Source organism: Xiphophorus couchianus, chromosome 21, assembly GCF_001444195.1.
Source record: "Xiphophorus couchianus chromosome 21, X_couchianus-1.0, whole genome shotgun sequence".
NCBI classification, from domain to species: domain Eukaryota; kingdom Metazoa; phylum Chordata; class Actinopteri; order Cyprinodontiformes; family Poeciliidae; genus Xiphophorus; species Xiphophorus couchianus.
In genome coordinates this window covers 21,383,480-21,399,763 of record NC_040248.1, presented here as the reverse complement: position 1 = coordinate 21,399,763, position 16,284 = coordinate 21,383,480, and the positions used below count along the sequence as shown (strand labels likewise).

Below are 16,284 nucleotides of genomic sequence, written 5' to 3'. Positions count from 1 at the left end.
AGCTTTCCAAGGCAATAAACTCTCGGCAACTCAACAAAACGAATGAAATTACACGTTCAGCTTTTCAGTCCTGTTGTCAGTTCTGGCAAAAACCTCTTGAATTGTACTCTTCTTAACTGTATTTATGAAAGGTGTGCTACTTTGTACTACTGACCGGTAGCTTATTTAAAGCAAAAACATCACATTAATCCCACTGTATTGGGGTCGTTTTCTTCATATTGAAATGTTTATTTTTACATAGTAGCTTCATGTTTAGATTCTGTTTCCTTTATGTCTGAAAATGTTTACTCAGTGAAACTTAAAATCCTGAAAATGAATAATTAAAAAAAAGTGATTAAAATTAAGTTTTGGGCCTTGACTTTAGACAGCTCACTTTAACTTAAATTTACTTGTGTCCATAAAGGAAGACATTTTGTAGGTCTAGACTGGAAAGTAATCATGTTGTCCAAGCTTAAGTGAAGAGTTCTTCTGAAATTTTAAGGTTAGAGCAGCTTGTAGTCACAGTGAAGCAATAGTTGGCATAAAGCGTCATTTTCTTTGCTCATATGATGTAAACGCATGTAATAAAAGAATTTGCTAATTTCTAGTTCTTCTGGACCTTGGACGTTTTTCTAACATAATGGTGGAGAAGCCCCTCTGCTCTGTTGGAATGTATACACTTTAGTGTAGGTGTGTAGCTTCATGGTTATTGGCCGGGTAAGAACCTTGAACAGTCTGAGATACACAGGTTGCTGTTTTTTCATTGCATTTTAGGGGTGAATGTTGATGGAACTGAACAGAAATCAAACTTCAGTCAAAGTTAACTAATTTCTTTCTACTGCTTTTTAGTGAAATTATCACATTGTTCTGTTGTGGTGTCAAAGGAAGCCATCTTGGTTGACTTGTTGAGTTCAGAGATGACTCCCCACAGGGACCTTCATATTTTATAAATGATAAAACTGTGCTATTAACAGCAAAAGCTTAGAAAGAGTTGTGCAATAATTCCAGCCTTGTTTAGTTTTCACTTCAACAAGGGAAATTTCCTCTATATTATACCTCCTTGTGACAAAGGTGGCTGGCAGAGGTCAGGTTAGGGCAGCTAAAGGTCTCCATCTGGGTCTGTCACCCTCCTGCTCCTTGTCCTCCCCCCTCCTCTGTCTCCTGCAAGGTCACCAGAGGTCACACCAAAGTTTTTCTTGTCCTTCCTCACTGACCTCTCATCTCTTAGGGGAGGGGGAATCACCCGCCAAGAGTCTGGATTAAAATTCCAGGTAAACTTAGTCAAACTGAGCTTCAGGTTTCTCCTGCCTTGGTCCGACTGCATAGAGAAAGAACCTACAAGTTCTAAGAGTGCTCAACTTTCAGTTTCTTCTGTAGAAAAAGCACCCTGAATTTCCAGGGCCTTTGGGTCCCTCAATGATGACATCATTTGTGTGCTTGTGCACTAATTCAGGTTTAATGCTAGAGTAGAGCGAGCAGGGCTGTAATTTTCCTGTCCTGGCCTGGAATAGAGACGAGAGCTTTTCATGTGGTCCAGGCTAATTTGGGCTGCAGTGCTGCAACTGTGGAACACCTCATACTTTAGTCCCTTATAGGCTGCCAAGAAATAAAAGAAATATGGAAAATCAGCCTGTTTATAAGGTAATGTCAAAGACTTGGCACTACCTGCACTGCAGAACTGACTTAAAACGGTGAGGTTGAAGTCCGTAAACCCCAAATGGGACTTAAGATGGGTTGACACTTGTTCAAAAAAACAAAAATGTACGAAAAGAAGAGTTTAAAACTGTATTAATTATAGAGTTTAGCTATGCTAACAAAGCTTTTAAATACAGTTCAAACAACAGATAATGAGCTGTATTTATCAATTACTTTTGCTGAGTTTGTGCAAGGAAATATTTACGTAATGACATTTTGAATGTCTTTGAAACCTACATTGATATTTGTTCTTTCACCAAAACAAACACTCAAATCCATAACCAGACCGTCAGACCACTGACTGTTCTTTATACCGCCATGTCAGACCTTGTGTCAACATCAGGTCTGTTTGAAGTGGAAAGCCTTAATCATGTGTAATCACCAACATTTCTAGGTTGTGACTAAATGCAAAGGGGAGGACTAGTGGGAGGGAAGGGGACACCTTCAAAACCTGCAGGGTAGAATAGTTTTAGGTAAAACTAATACTTCATCAAACAAAAGAGTCTAAGTGTTGACAAAGTCGACTTCCTACATGTTTACATCCTATATGTATTTCATAACATCACTGCGTTTCCATTAACCCTAAAATTGCACAAATTAGAATTACGGAAATGGAAATACAGCAATATTGAAAAACAAAATCTTATGTTCTTTGATAAAATGTTTTTGCGCCATGGTGAGGTGGTATTTCAGCTGCGTTAAAATTAGCGAATTTCGCAAAACTGCAGTGGAAACACTTTTTTTCATCGCGAGTCACATAATCAACAACCGGATGTTACTACTGGTGGTAAAGAAAATGAAGACATCAGGAAGTGATGATGCAACGTGTCTTTTATTAACCCATCGTGTGAACAAACTTATTCACGTGTAATTTTAATTGCGTTTTTTATTTAATGGCAACACGGCAATTGCGAAATTGTGTTTTTTCCACATTGGTGGCATATCGGCAAAGCCTTACGCATCCATCCATTTTCTCACACCCTTGTGTACCCTTGTACGCATATTGTTATTAAAAAACAGCTACTGATTAGCTCTCGGATATATTATTACAATCACCAAAATACAAAATAAGCAGCAAATGTCATTGTGAGTTGAGTACCAGCACCCCTGTAACCTACAGTATCTGTTGTATGTGATTTTTCTTTTCTTTTTTTTTTTTTTTGTCTGCTGACTAACCTTTAGCACAAGCTTCCCCCCAAACACACACGGATCCTGTTGTAGCACTCAGGGCCTGGCTGGCCTCTGCTTGGGCCAAAGCCTGTTGACTTCAATTGAGGCAGTAGAACCTGGTAATGAATCCTGTCAGGGTTGACATAACAACCTGCTCACCACTGGTCCCTGCAGTCGGACTCTTTCTGGGGTCATCTCTGCTCTTCCTACTGAAGTCAACAGTTAGGATTAGTTTGGGGTTCACGGTAAAACTGTATGGCCTCAAAGTTAGAGTATGAAAGATTATCTTTACTTTTAATGCTGGCACATGCAAGCAGACTTATTCTTATTCTACTTTGAAGTCTATTTTTTTTCATCTTTTTTCAGCTTCATGGAGTATTATAAGTTAAGCTTTCTTTGAGGGCAGTTTAGGTGGGATGTGTGAATGTGCACTACGATAATTATGCTGGAGTAAGACTTTTTGTCCTCCTTAAGTATGGGTAAAAATGCATCGTTTTTCTTTTTATCCATGCCATGAGACGGATCTGGCATAAACTGCTGTGCCGTGTTCTGCATTTAACTAGGAGGCTAATATTTGTTAAGTTAAGCAGGAGTTGAGCGTTTTTTCCCCATTTGTTCCCATCATGTCTCGTTATTATCACCATGTTTAAAGCGGATGACTTGCTGTGTTTTCTCATTTGAATTTGTGGATCTAAAAAAAAACGAAAAAAAAAAACACACACCCCGTCACAGTCGTGCATCACATGGCCTGAGCTTCTATTTCTCAATAATTCATCCAGACAACTAGAATGATTGTTCTATGAATATGCACTAAAAATTCCTTTCCTGTGCTCTTTCTCTTTAGGTTTGTACAATTTCTGCGTGTATTTGAGTGTGTGTGTGTGTGTGTGTGTGCATGCGAACAAATATACAGCTGTGTGTACGCAGCTCTTTTCCGCCAGAAACAAAGGAGGTGTCAGGGCGAATTAGCCCCCTCTACACACGCACACACACACCCACGCCCACCCCCACACACACGTTCACACACACAAACAACTGAACGCCAAGAGGGCTTAGGGATGCACCACAGGTTCTGCTGAGTCGCGCATGAGCTGGGGTGTCTGCCTCTTCGTCTCCGCTCCCCCCTCTTCCTCCTCCACTCCTGAGTTGCTCTAACAAGGTTGTTGGAAGAGGATAAGGCGTGTTAAATGAATAATTTACACAGAAGAGCGCTCCTTATTTATTTAATACGGCTGAATGTGACTGAGTGGGCAGCGTGCGTCCCCAACTGCAGAGACGCTGTTGGCTAAACGAGCTCTCACTCAGCTTAATGGAGGGCCAAGGCGACAGGCATTTAGAGCGAGTAAGGGGCTGCAACGGAGAGTTTGTTCTGTGCATCTCTGAGTGTTTGCATTCTCAAAACGGGCCACGCAGAGCTGAGCTAGTCTGTAAAACCACAGAGCTGCTGTCTGCTGTATTCTCAGGGTCAACACAACATGCCTTCAAAGAGCCCAGGTCAGATTAGAGCTAGAGATGCACCGATATTTACACCTGTATCGGTCCCAATATTGAAAAAAATATTTTATTGCAGTTTATTTTTTCAACGTTTTGCCGAGGTAGTCTAACTGTTGTTTTTGTCAGTTTCAGTTTCTTTATCATTTAGTTTCCATTTTCTGTTCTACTCCTAACTGCTCTGACTGAACAGGTTAAAGTTGTTGTTTTTATATGTTTGACCAAACGTGTGAAGCTATTGGTGTATTTAAGTGTGCTGTACTGGTACAAAGTTGTCAAGTTAATTTGTAATTCATTACATTTTTGTCTGTGTTTTTTTTTTTTTAAAAAAGAAACATTTTAAATTAATCCAGCAGTGATTTCTTGCATCAGATCGGTATCGGCCAATACTAAACCTCAGATATCGGTGGAGGAAGTGAAAAAAGTGGATCAGTTCGTCCCTATTTAGACCCTCTCCCCAATCTTAAAATGCTTCCTGAAATGTATGGGATAGTTTAATGCCTATACAATAATCTACAATAATCTTACTATAATCTTTTGTGTCCTACTATATGAGGCTCTAAGTAAAGGTCCCTATGAAGCAGTCAGGACTTCAGTCGTGAAAAATGGAAGAACACCTTTAAAATTCAAGGGTTTTACCTCTTTAAATATATATTTGTTTAATAAGTTATTACGTGAAGGAGTTTGTGGTTTTGTTTACCTGAGGTTAGATAAATTTTAGAACCTAGTAAGGAAGAGACATAAAAAAAACAAATTAAAACCCTGCACACTCTTGTTTTCTGTGACTACATAAATAGAACACCTTCAGTTATTCTGTTCATGTACATAAAGTAACATTTATTGATGAAAAATCACAGAAGGCTAAATAAATTTACTGCTGTAAACAATGTAGCCAAAAACCAAAAGCAGAATAATGTGACTCGTTATGTAGAATCCAATTCAAACCCTTCTGATGGTCCCCACTCCATCTAAATACACAAATTACAATAGGAAAATAGTTGTCCCTTTCAATATGCTGATTATAGGATTTGTTCATCATGTTCACAGGTAGTGCTGTCTTTAAGATATTTTTTTGCAAATTGAAAAAAAAAGGTCCACATTCATAAATAAAGTGACATGATGCATACATGTTACAATGATAAAATAGCTGGAATTTAGCCCATCAAAATGCAACAAAAAAAAGTCACAAATATAGATTGGAATCCTGTTTTCAAACATTCATTTAACCGTCTAACTCCAATCAGGTCTATAAATGTAACTCCAATCAGTAATTCTAATTCTTGTGTCCACAAAAAATAATGAAAAGAACCAAAAGTTCTTTTTCAAAGAGCTTTTGAAAAAGTTTGGTTGAGCAAAAACAAAAAAATGGGGCAATTTCACAGAGAAACCAAAGATTGTCTTTCCAGAACATAGATAAACGGACTGCCTTTGTTGCATCACTTTGACATAATCAGCCTTTTAATGCGGCCTTCCAAGGATAAAACCCCAGAACTTAAACTCAACTTCAAATAATTAACCTCAGATCATTTCTTTAGCGCGACGTAACAGTTTGATTAAAAATGAAAGCAAACAGTAATTGTTAGCTAGGCTTTCACTGTAGCTTGTTTTTGCTAAATATGATATACACTGGAAGTATATCTACTGTACTTCACAACTGTGTTTTTGCCCATTGTGTTACATGAGAAACTCAGGGGAAAAAATCATTTTAGTTTAAAACTATTTTACAATAGAGGTTCAGGGCTTCACTCTGGTGCTATTTTTTATTCTTATTATTTTTAACAACGTTGTTTTGTTTGTTACCAGGGGGAGTGTGGTGAGTGGGGGACAGGACCACTACCGGGGCACCACCCAGAGAGAGGAGGGCAGGGGCAGCAGCTGAGGAAGGAAGAGTCTTTCAACTGGTAAATGCTTTGTTTAATATACTTGGAGTTCATCTTACTTATACTGGTTGTATGAATCTTCTATGTTTTCCTGTAAGACTGAAACATGACATGTCAATGACCACATGATCTAGATGTGCCATTGTGTAAAATCCACGCATAAGATTTTATTCTCAGTAGAAATTAAGAGAACCTTGTGATCATCATCTTGAAAAAGTCCTTCCCGTTCTGTCTCTGCCATCTTCCTGCTGTGGACAGAGGCAGCCCCTCTCAGCAGGAGCCATCCTTCGCCACAGCTTCTGTGTGTTCCCCAAGAGAATAAAGTCCCACAGCTCACATTGACCTCATTATAAAAATAGCTCGTCTATCCAGCAATCCCAGTTTCCTTTTTCTCCTCAGCCTTGGATATGGACTGATCCGTCCTACCTGCTGCTCCCTTGTCTCTCTGTCAGTGTTTTCATCAGACTTAACATGAGATTAAAGCTTATGCAAGTGCTTGTAATAGTAAAATTTCTCCTAACCCTGCCATACCCAATCTGGCCTTAATCTGTGATGCCTTTTAATCATGAAGACCTCTGCTCTACAATTCAGATTGTTTGCTTGATCTGTTCCCATTGTCTCCTGGTTAAGGAACTAGCGTTATTCTTTTTTCTTTTTGAAAATGGAAGCTAACCGTTTCTGTCGTATTAAGCAGCGTTCATGTCTGTTTAATTTAACAACAGCTTCAGTGGTTGTTCTTATTCACGGCTGGCTCCTATTGTTCCAGATTCTATTTGCTATTGTTTAAATGAGTCACCAAAGACGACAAAGCAGGATGCTTGATTATAGAATTTAGCAAAGAATGAGGAAAGTTGGCCAAAACCTTCAGGCTATTTGATTTGTTCAAAGTTCACAACATTGTTACTGATACTGATCAAAATTACAACATTTCTTCCAGTTTCAGCTGATGTGTCTCGCTTTCACATTCCACTTTGTCAAATTAGCCAAATCTTTTGAGCAACTTGTTGCCCTCCTCGACTGTGATGGCGCTGCACCAAGAACTCACGCAAAGGAAACACGCAACCTCTGAAGAAGACACTGAGAGAAACATTCTTCTTCACGAAATGTAAACAAAAATGGCGTAATGTCAAATTTTAGTGTTTGTAGGATTTCAGTTTTCATCTTCGGCAAAAAAACCACAAGGCATTTCTCCTGCTAGGCCTGTACTAGTGTTTGTTTTTGGTAGCATTTACCCAGAACGCCCTGCGTTTTAGTCCGCTTCCTACTTTTGGAGTGGTTTTCGGTCCACTTGCATTCACATATGCACCAGAGTTCACTTACACCGAACTAAGACCTTGGTTTGTAGGCCGACCAGAGCTTCCTTTTTTTGGTCCGCATCAGAGTTCGGTTATGCATTCACACCTCCCCAAACAAACTGGACTTTCTAGAGGAACAAACTGGAGTTCCAGTAAAGCAGACTAAACAGGGCTAGTGTGAATACACCCTGAAATACTTTTAAACCCTTGTCTTCTTTTCATGAACTTCTTTTCATGTCTTAGTCCTGTTAGCTGAAAGTTTTGTTATACATCCACTCATTTGAGCAATAGGCTTCATAGGCAGCACTCATGGTAGAAAAGATTGAACGTTTCCATTCACATCTGACAAAATACCAAAAGGATTTTAAAAATGAAAACCACATTTTTTGTGCGTGTGTCTTGTAACACATCCCCAATTTCAAGACCCATTTAGAGAACCAAGCAAACATATTTGCTCCTTAAGCTGTCTTTAAAATTTTCTTGCACAGTGTTGTCAAAGTTACCAGCAAGTGTGAGCAGGCATGTTTGGTCCCATCTTTCCTCTGTCTCATCCGATTACCCAGCACCTAATTCAACTGTATGAGGTCATTTCCTGTTCATTGGGAACAAGCTGGTTTGCATTGACCTGCTTTTAGATGCCCATGTTTCACCTTAACAGGCGAGGAACTGTTGGATTCATCTGCATAATCGTTTGATCTTGACAGAGCCGGCGTCATTAAGAACGTTTTCACACTGCTCAGTGTTCGGTGCTACCTGTGTTCTGAAGTTTGGGGTGAGACCAGGACCACTCTTGCCTGTCCTTCACCGCTCAGTTGCTTTATGTGCGTCTGTGTTGCCTTGCCCTCTTGGGGCAACGTTCCCCTCACCTCCTCCCCCTCTTATCTCATCTTTTCTCCTCCTCCCTTAGCTGTTTATCCGTCTCAGGGCTCGTCACGTCCCTGAACCTGCTCTAATTAGCATCCCACACAACACTGTTTATTTACCCAGGTACCTTCAGACGTGGAGGGGGGTGAGAATGAAAGAGCTGAGGAGGAAAAACGGAGAGGGAGAAAGCTGGAAGGAGAGAGGGCTGGGAACAGGGAGAGAGGGAGAAACTGTGCAGACAATCAAAGAGCCGTGAGACTCCCTCATTCCGGATGAAGGGTGTAATGATGGTTAGAAAGACATGATGCTCAGAGTCGAGAAAGTGAGAGACGGATAAGTTTCCCGCCTCCCCATGCCTCCCCTCTGCCTTTTCCAGCGTTTCATCTGAGACGCAGAGTGCCTAAAATTAGCAATTTGGCAGCTTTCTTCCTTTCTTCCTCCCTTCCTTCCGGGGGAGCCATTAACGTTCTTCCATTACATCGAGAAATCTTTAAGGTGGGACTGGGAGTGTAGGTGTTTTCTTAGAGTTCCTGTTGGAGTTAGAGCAAAATCCACCTCAGAGTTTATGTGTAGGAGAAAAAGCTCTTTTTAAAAAAAGGAAAAAAAAGAAAAACGCTCTTGAGCTTAACGTCACATCAGCCACTCTGACAGTTCTCTCTGTAGTTCGCTAGAGTCCAGAAGCCATCCTTGCCAAGCTGATGGATGACAGTGACCGTTTCTCATCTGTGCTTGAATTTCTTTACTTTATTCTTCCCAAAGTAAAATTAAATGTTGTTGTAACTCATATCATCCAAAATTCTTCAGAGTCCTTGTGGATGGTGATGCTGTGAGCAGGAAGGATATCTTTTAGCGATTGGTCTTGCAAAAATCCGAAGAAGCCTCTGACCAAAGAGACTGTTGGTGGAAGACAGTCTAATGAGTGTCATGACATGCCAGCAGCTCAAGATCAAGGCAACAGAGATGATATTCCACAGTAACACATTCTGGAAGACATCGGTTGTTGGCCAGCTCTGCTAATCCATTTGCATTTGCTTTCGCCGCTCCTCTTTAAATCTCTGTCTGGCTGTTTGTTTAGAAAGTCGGGCAGAGAAACGCTGGAGTAGGGGATACAACTCTTGTCCGTTAGGATTGATGGAAGAGATGTTTCTGCTCTGCAGCACAGTTCTAGAACTCAAGTGATTCTTGATTCTGCACCTTTAATCAGGCTCAGCATTTCAGGTCCGGACCCTGGTTTACATTGGATCAGGTTAGTCTCAATAGCCGTTTTCTTCCTGATAAATAAAACTATCATTTGAGAACTGCATTTAGAATAGAGTTTGTTAGTTTGTGAGTTCAATATTTCTCAGAGAGGCATTCTCCTTGATGCGCTTTCAGGTTGATAGTTTGAATTCAGGGTGCACAGATTGCAGTTTTCTGACCGATCCAATATATCAGCTTCCTGATGTTTGCTCAGTTTAACTTCTTGGAATTTCCTCCCCCCCCCCTTCTATTTTGTGCTGCGACTCTTTAGTGCTGTTTGACCTATTCAGTGGAGTCCAAATGTCACCGTCAAGGGAAAGGTCAGGTAAAGGTTTAGCACCGAGCTAAGTCTGAATGGCTAATACAGTCCTGGCTGCCTGAGGGCGTGGTAGTCGAGGGGGTTGGGGGCAAGTTGACACTTGAGACCTTGAACACACACCTCTCCATGCTTACACACATTCGAACACACTGCTGTCACCTCCGCTCCAGTTCAATGCCACTCAGCTCCGAGCCAGCAAACATGTCACGTTGGCGCACGCGACTCTGCCTGCATTCGCTTGGATGATTGGGAACGTTACAGCTTCCCCTGGAATGACACATGCCCTCAACGTGCCTCCCGTTGGACACCGGGTCAGAGGTCATCATTCGTCAGAGGTTTATAGCATCCTGCCTGCAAATGGAAAGGTCCAATTTGACATCGGTGCTAGAGCGTCCGCTTCATAATGTTTCGGCTTGGAGTTTTCTGTCCTGCCTAAAAAAACCTTGTCGCAATAAATGTGAAGATAAGTGCAATCATTTCTGCATCCTGGCCCGGTCCCATTTTTGTGTTTCGTTATGAAAAATCGCAGGTCAGCTGTGGGATTTCTGTATTGATTAATCAGCCTCCTCATGCAGGGGGGAGCAGCTGGATTCTAATTGGAATGGATTTCTCCACTGCATTGATTTGCTCAGGTGACAGTAGATGACATACAGCAGTGTGTGTTTGTGTGTGCACCTGGTTTTTGTTGCCTCTTTAGGACGTTTTCTGGTGTAATCCCCTAGAATGTCGGTTTATGGTGACCAAAAGAGAGATGCAATTTTTGGGTTAGGATTACACATGGATAGACGTCTGGATTAGGACAGAAATGCACATTTGTTTGTGGCCATGAGGGTTTTTTGTTCGTCCTCCAAATACCATATGGTGCTCTAATGCCCTTCCTGCAACACCTTTCGCTGCTTGTTGTCGGGTGAAAAGGTAAAACGGAGCAGCTGGATGTTACTGAATCGCCTGGCATTGATGTGTGTGTGTGTGTGTGTGTGTGTATCTGTCTTTTAACTCATTCAGGGGCCCAGGGATGAAACCAGGACCTCTGCAAAACACTGATTTCATTTTCCCCATGACTGCTTTTAGATCCACACCCTGCACTGCTACACGAATCACACACACCCAACCTTCTTATACTTCTATCCAACTGAGGACTTTGTAATGATTTTCATTCATTTTAGTAACTACATTTATGCCTAGCCTAGGCATTTTTACCCAAAAATGCCTTGGCCTAGGTGGGTATATAACTTTATGTGATATACCCATAAGGTGTGGATAGACCTTATGGGTATATCACATAAAGTGATATAAAGTGATTTACCCACCCCTTACCCAAATCATAAGGTGTGGGTAAATCACCCTGCTGCCTTGACCTGATAATATGTCTCACACCACACCTCTAAACTTAACTAGTAGAACGCATTAGAAGTGAGAATAAATTGAGGAAAATGTCCTCACTGCCACAAATGACCCCCCTTTATCACTGAAAATGGTGAAAGTAGTCCTCTAAATGCATTATATACAAGTATATACAGTATATATATATGTATATATATATATATATATATATATATATATATATACACACAGAGGTATGGTTTTCTGTTTTTACTAGGACTTTTCATTGACTGCCATTTATTTCTACATCCTGACTCTTATCCTACACCTAACCATTACCTTTAGATACAAAACCCTAAATCTAACCTAAACTCAACTTAAACTCAATTCACACCTTAGTCCTACACCTAACCCCTAAAATAGATGATCCTCATCCTCGTTTTACTCATCTGGCCTCTCTTTCCTAATCCGACATTTTGCTTGTACGTGTTTGGGTATTTGTTTGAGGGAAAAGTAGGAGGGTGGTAAAATATGGCCGCTGGACATGGCTTCTCACAGCTGGCTGGTCCCAACCCCCCTCCCTTCCACTTCCCCCATGATCTTCCCTCTTATCTAGCCCAGATCCTGGCCTTTCATCTGGGATAGAACCTGGGGGCTGCTTGGCTTCTGCTGGGGTTTTCAGCTCTTTCTCCTGCATACACACCAATACACTCCATTCCAGACCCCCTCCATGCACCGGCTCTATCTGGGAGTCCCAGATGAGCTTTGCTCTCACCTACATGGAAGATAACAAGCCCTATACGACTGTTCTTTCTCTCTGCTTGGTTTTCCTCAATACACTTCTGATCAGACTTTTGAAATCTTCAGCACAAAAAGGCAGTGAAGCTATGGCTTTTGTTTTCTACCGTTTAACACACAAATTACTTTTAAGCTTTAACTCTTTTTTTTGTTGCTGTGTATTTGGGTCCTGGCTGCTTTCAGGATAAACAGAGGGTGAAATAAATAGTTTGACTGCAGATTGAGTATTAGTGAGACAAAGTGGAAAGTGAATTCATCATAGACCCATTTTACAGCATGTCCTCTGCATACTGTAAAATCTCAGAAAGGCTCGTTCAGCCGCACTAAATTGTATTACCAGCTAACAATTGGGCCGTTGTTTTAACTGATCAGCCCATTAGGCAAGTGCTTGTCCAACTCTTGATGTGACCCAGGTCCAGGTTGAAATTGGTGTTTTTGTCCGTTTACGACATCCCATTCCATTCTGCTCCAGGTGGATCCCTGGTCTGCTTTCCTGCTCAACCCTGACCCGTTTCCAGCCTAAACAACAGATTGTCACCTCTCACCCTGTTGCCTTTACCTGATAATATGTCTCTCTGGATCAGCCCTCCTGTCTCTCCATCAGTAACCCTCTCCCTGGCTCCGACCTCTGACCTCGGGCATAACAGAGCATTTGGCGTTTCGAATTGAGCAGCAGATTGAGTAGCATCTGTGACCTCTCTGTGCAATTCTCTCCCAGCCATGCCATGTTATTATTTTTATTAGTTGAGGCTTCTCAAATCTACAGAACATTTAAAGCTTCTGTTCGGGTCAAGGCTTATATATTGAAATGGCCAATTTGATCAAAAAGGTTGCTATGAAACAAATGAATTAAAAATTTCCTAGTTTGTTCTGTCTTTTTGGCACACGGTACAATCCTTAATTGGTGGTAAATCGAATTGACTGGATATGATTTGGTGAGCACACAGATGTGTCTCTGTTGATCTTCGAGGTCAAACTGTGTTGAGGAATGTGTGCTGGCCAGGGTTATGGAACGTCTCCAAACATCTCAAAGTGTTGTAAACAGACAGCGGTCAGTTGATTTACCTTTGAGGTCTGGAAGCGAAGAGAAGAACCAGCCACCCAGCCTGGGTAGGAAGGCAAGCGTAAAAGGAAACACTCCTCTCTGCTACTCACGTCTTTCTTATTGTGTCATTATGAACTTGGTCATATTTTCACTACCTTTACATTAGCAATGAGAGCAGACTCTTGTCTGTCATTTCTTTTGCCTCATGTATCTTCTTTGGTTAACCACAAGATGGAGAAACTTATTAAAATTCTCATTAGGCTAATGGAAGCACATAGTAAGAAGAGCAACGTAATGGTTGCCTGGTGCCCAGACTGTCTGTTTTTAAAATGTAATACTGCTTGATGATTGATCTGTTTAGGGAAGTGAACAACTTGATGGAGCCTGAAGCAGTGCGGTCGCCGACTGCACCAGCACACTTTCTGAGATTCTGCTGGAAGAAAGTAAAGATTATTCCAGAAAACGCCTCTTCATGCCAGGCCTGAGGCGTCTTCAGGCCATCAAGGTGGGATCTGTGAAACAACTGAAGCAGTACTTGATGTTCTGTTCATCAAGTACATCGAAATCGGTTTCTGGAAGTTGAGTAACTGGGAATGTCTTCTGTATTAACAATCACATCCGCAAAATTCTGACCAATCACACAATATTTTTTTCCATCCACAGGATGGCAAAACGTTCACAAGGAGAATTGTGACAAGAAGGGGTGGATGACATGAGACTAAGTACAAAATGATGCAATTTTCGTCTTACAACTGAGACACTGAGAATTTATTTGGGCAGTTCAACCCGACCAATCAGAGCCCTTGCAAGCAGTAGTCTGATCTGCATCCACATACTTTACCAAAGGTGCCTCTTGACAAAAACAACTGCACTCTGGAGGTGTGATCAACTTTAGAACTGCTAAACAAAGTAGAGGCAGTTTCATTATTGTCAAGTTTGCTTATTGGCTCAATGGTGGTATAAAACCAGTAAGCAGCTGGTTGACCAATTGCCGACCAGGAGATCAATTGTCATCGTTTAAAAAACTGGTTTAGGAGATATTTTTCATCTTTTGAAGGGTGGCAAAAAGTTCACAGGGGGAATTATGAACCTTTTGAAAATGTGACTGAAAGGGACCGTTTTATTGACTGAGCAAAAGAAATAAGAGACTGCCTATCTCCAGTAGTCATTGGGAAGGAGATGAGATACTTAAGGACAATTTAGAGAGACCAGTTAACCCAACAGTCATGTTTTTGGACTGTACCTAAACCAACCTTACTAGTCAAAGTTAAATGCTTCTGTCACTGAATCAGGTCCAGACTCCAGCAGCACCACTGACAAATCTCTCTTACTTTAGGGTTTGTTTAAAGTTAGAAACTTACCACACACAAATGGTAAATTGTGCTACATCTATCAAGATTAAGATTTAGATAATTTCACGTAAGAAAGTTCCAAGTCATACCCCCTAAACTGTACCATCTCTCCTTCAGTGGATTGAGACAGATTTATTGAAGTTGAATTTTCTTCCGAGAGCCAAAAGTGACAAAAGTACTACGATCCTCCTGACTACTTCTCCAGCTGTTCATACACACCTTATTTTTCCATTCCTTAATGTCCAACGGTTTAAATTAACATTGGAGTGTTATTCAACATGCATGGCCTTTGCCCATCATCCCTCTTTCTATACTTGCATAAAACGCCCAGAGAAACACACATCCTGTGGTTTTTATTCCATTCCGTGTTCAGCCAAAGTCACAGTCAAACTAGAATTAACTGTCCGCACAGACGAGGAATATCTCCAGTTTTATGGAGTCGTAATGCGGTAGGGTACTGTATAAATAATCTGCCAGCACAAAAATACTTCCAGCTGTTAAACAATATGCCTGAGCGGTTTTTCTTTTCTTCTCATTCTTTTGAGTGAAAAGAATCCCTTTTGTTTATTGAGGAATGATTGCTCGAATGTTTGCCTTTAGTAACACCTCCAGATTGTTGCTCCTTTTGCTGATTATTGTTTCAGAGCGCAGTTTGAACTTTGGCAGGACCACATGTTGCGATTGAACATTGGCTCAAAATGTGAAATTCAAACCTTTGCCATTTTTTTTGACAATTAGGCCCTTTGAAGTTTACCTCTGTAATCTTCTCCTTCTTTTGATACGACGACGCTGTGTTGATACAATCGTCGGGAATTTCTCTCTTGTTTTTATAGCCATACCTGTGGCTTTTGATTGATGGATGGAAACTCTACGGTCGATTGAGATAATAAAGACTTGTGTAAAACCTCACTTTGAGGTTACTGTTTCCCTGCGGAGTTCAGCCGTATTCTGTATCACTGCTGTCAGAATGGCAGAACGGTGTGGAACGGCCTCACCCCCGTTGTGAAAGCATGAAATGTTATTAGTGAACAAGGTAGGATAAAGTAAATTCTAGAGATTGTGTGAAACATCCTCGTTGCCTTCGGCCAGGTTGTAGAACTGGTCAGTGGATGGGGCGACGAAGAGGGAAGCCCCTCTTCATCTCCTAAAGATTCTGCCGCTAGGCAGCTTTCACGCACTGGCTGATTGTTCCAGGAAGTGGGGGGGACAAGAAGCCCCCTCAGATCCTCAGCATGTACCGTGGCAGCATGCTGAGTACATATCAAAGGGGGCAGTCTGTCCTTAGCCTGGGGCAGAGAGACTGTGCTGTGTGGGACCAGAGAGCCATGGATAATAGGACAGCTTGTCACACTTGTGAAAATCCATGATTTTTTTTGACGATGTATTTTATTGCTTTGTCTTGCTTGGCTTTCCACTTAATCAGACCATATAGTAATGGAAAAGTCACATATATACATTAAATACATTGTTATATGACCACAACATTCTGCAGCAATGTCCATTATTTCCGATCTTTATCTTTGAACAGAGATTTTAGTTTGAATGATGCAGCATTGTTGGATAAAGATGCACTAATCTAAGTGGCCAGTTTCAATCTCCCCATATCAATATTTACCTAATTCTGATTTCACTTTTAAAAACTTTAATATAAAAAGGTATAGTTAGGCCCAAAATTATTCATAGTCCTTGCAGATATATTTTTAAACAGATCTTTTAGGCATACAAATGTGTTTCTTCTGACTGAAAGTCATATTATTGTGGCCATTCAGGGTAAGTAGCATGAGACTGACAGAGAACCTGTGATGTTGAAGCGGGTGTCCAACCTCAAACTTTA

The 16,284-nt window shown here is 41.1% G+C and overlaps 1 protein-coding gene across 1 annotated transcript in view; it reads left to right on the top strand.

Annotated features, from left to right (window-relative positions):
- The window catches only part of znf438 (zinc finger protein 438), a 42,655-nt gene that overhangs the window by 20,199 nt on the left and 6,172 nt on the right, over positions 1 to 16,284 (top strand). The window contains exon 2 of the mRNA XM_028005267.1: positions 6,139 to 6,236. The gene's annotated coding sequence lies outside the window, so the exon portion shown is untranslated. The remainder of the gene's footprint in view (positions 1 to 6,138; positions 6,237 to 16,284) is intronic.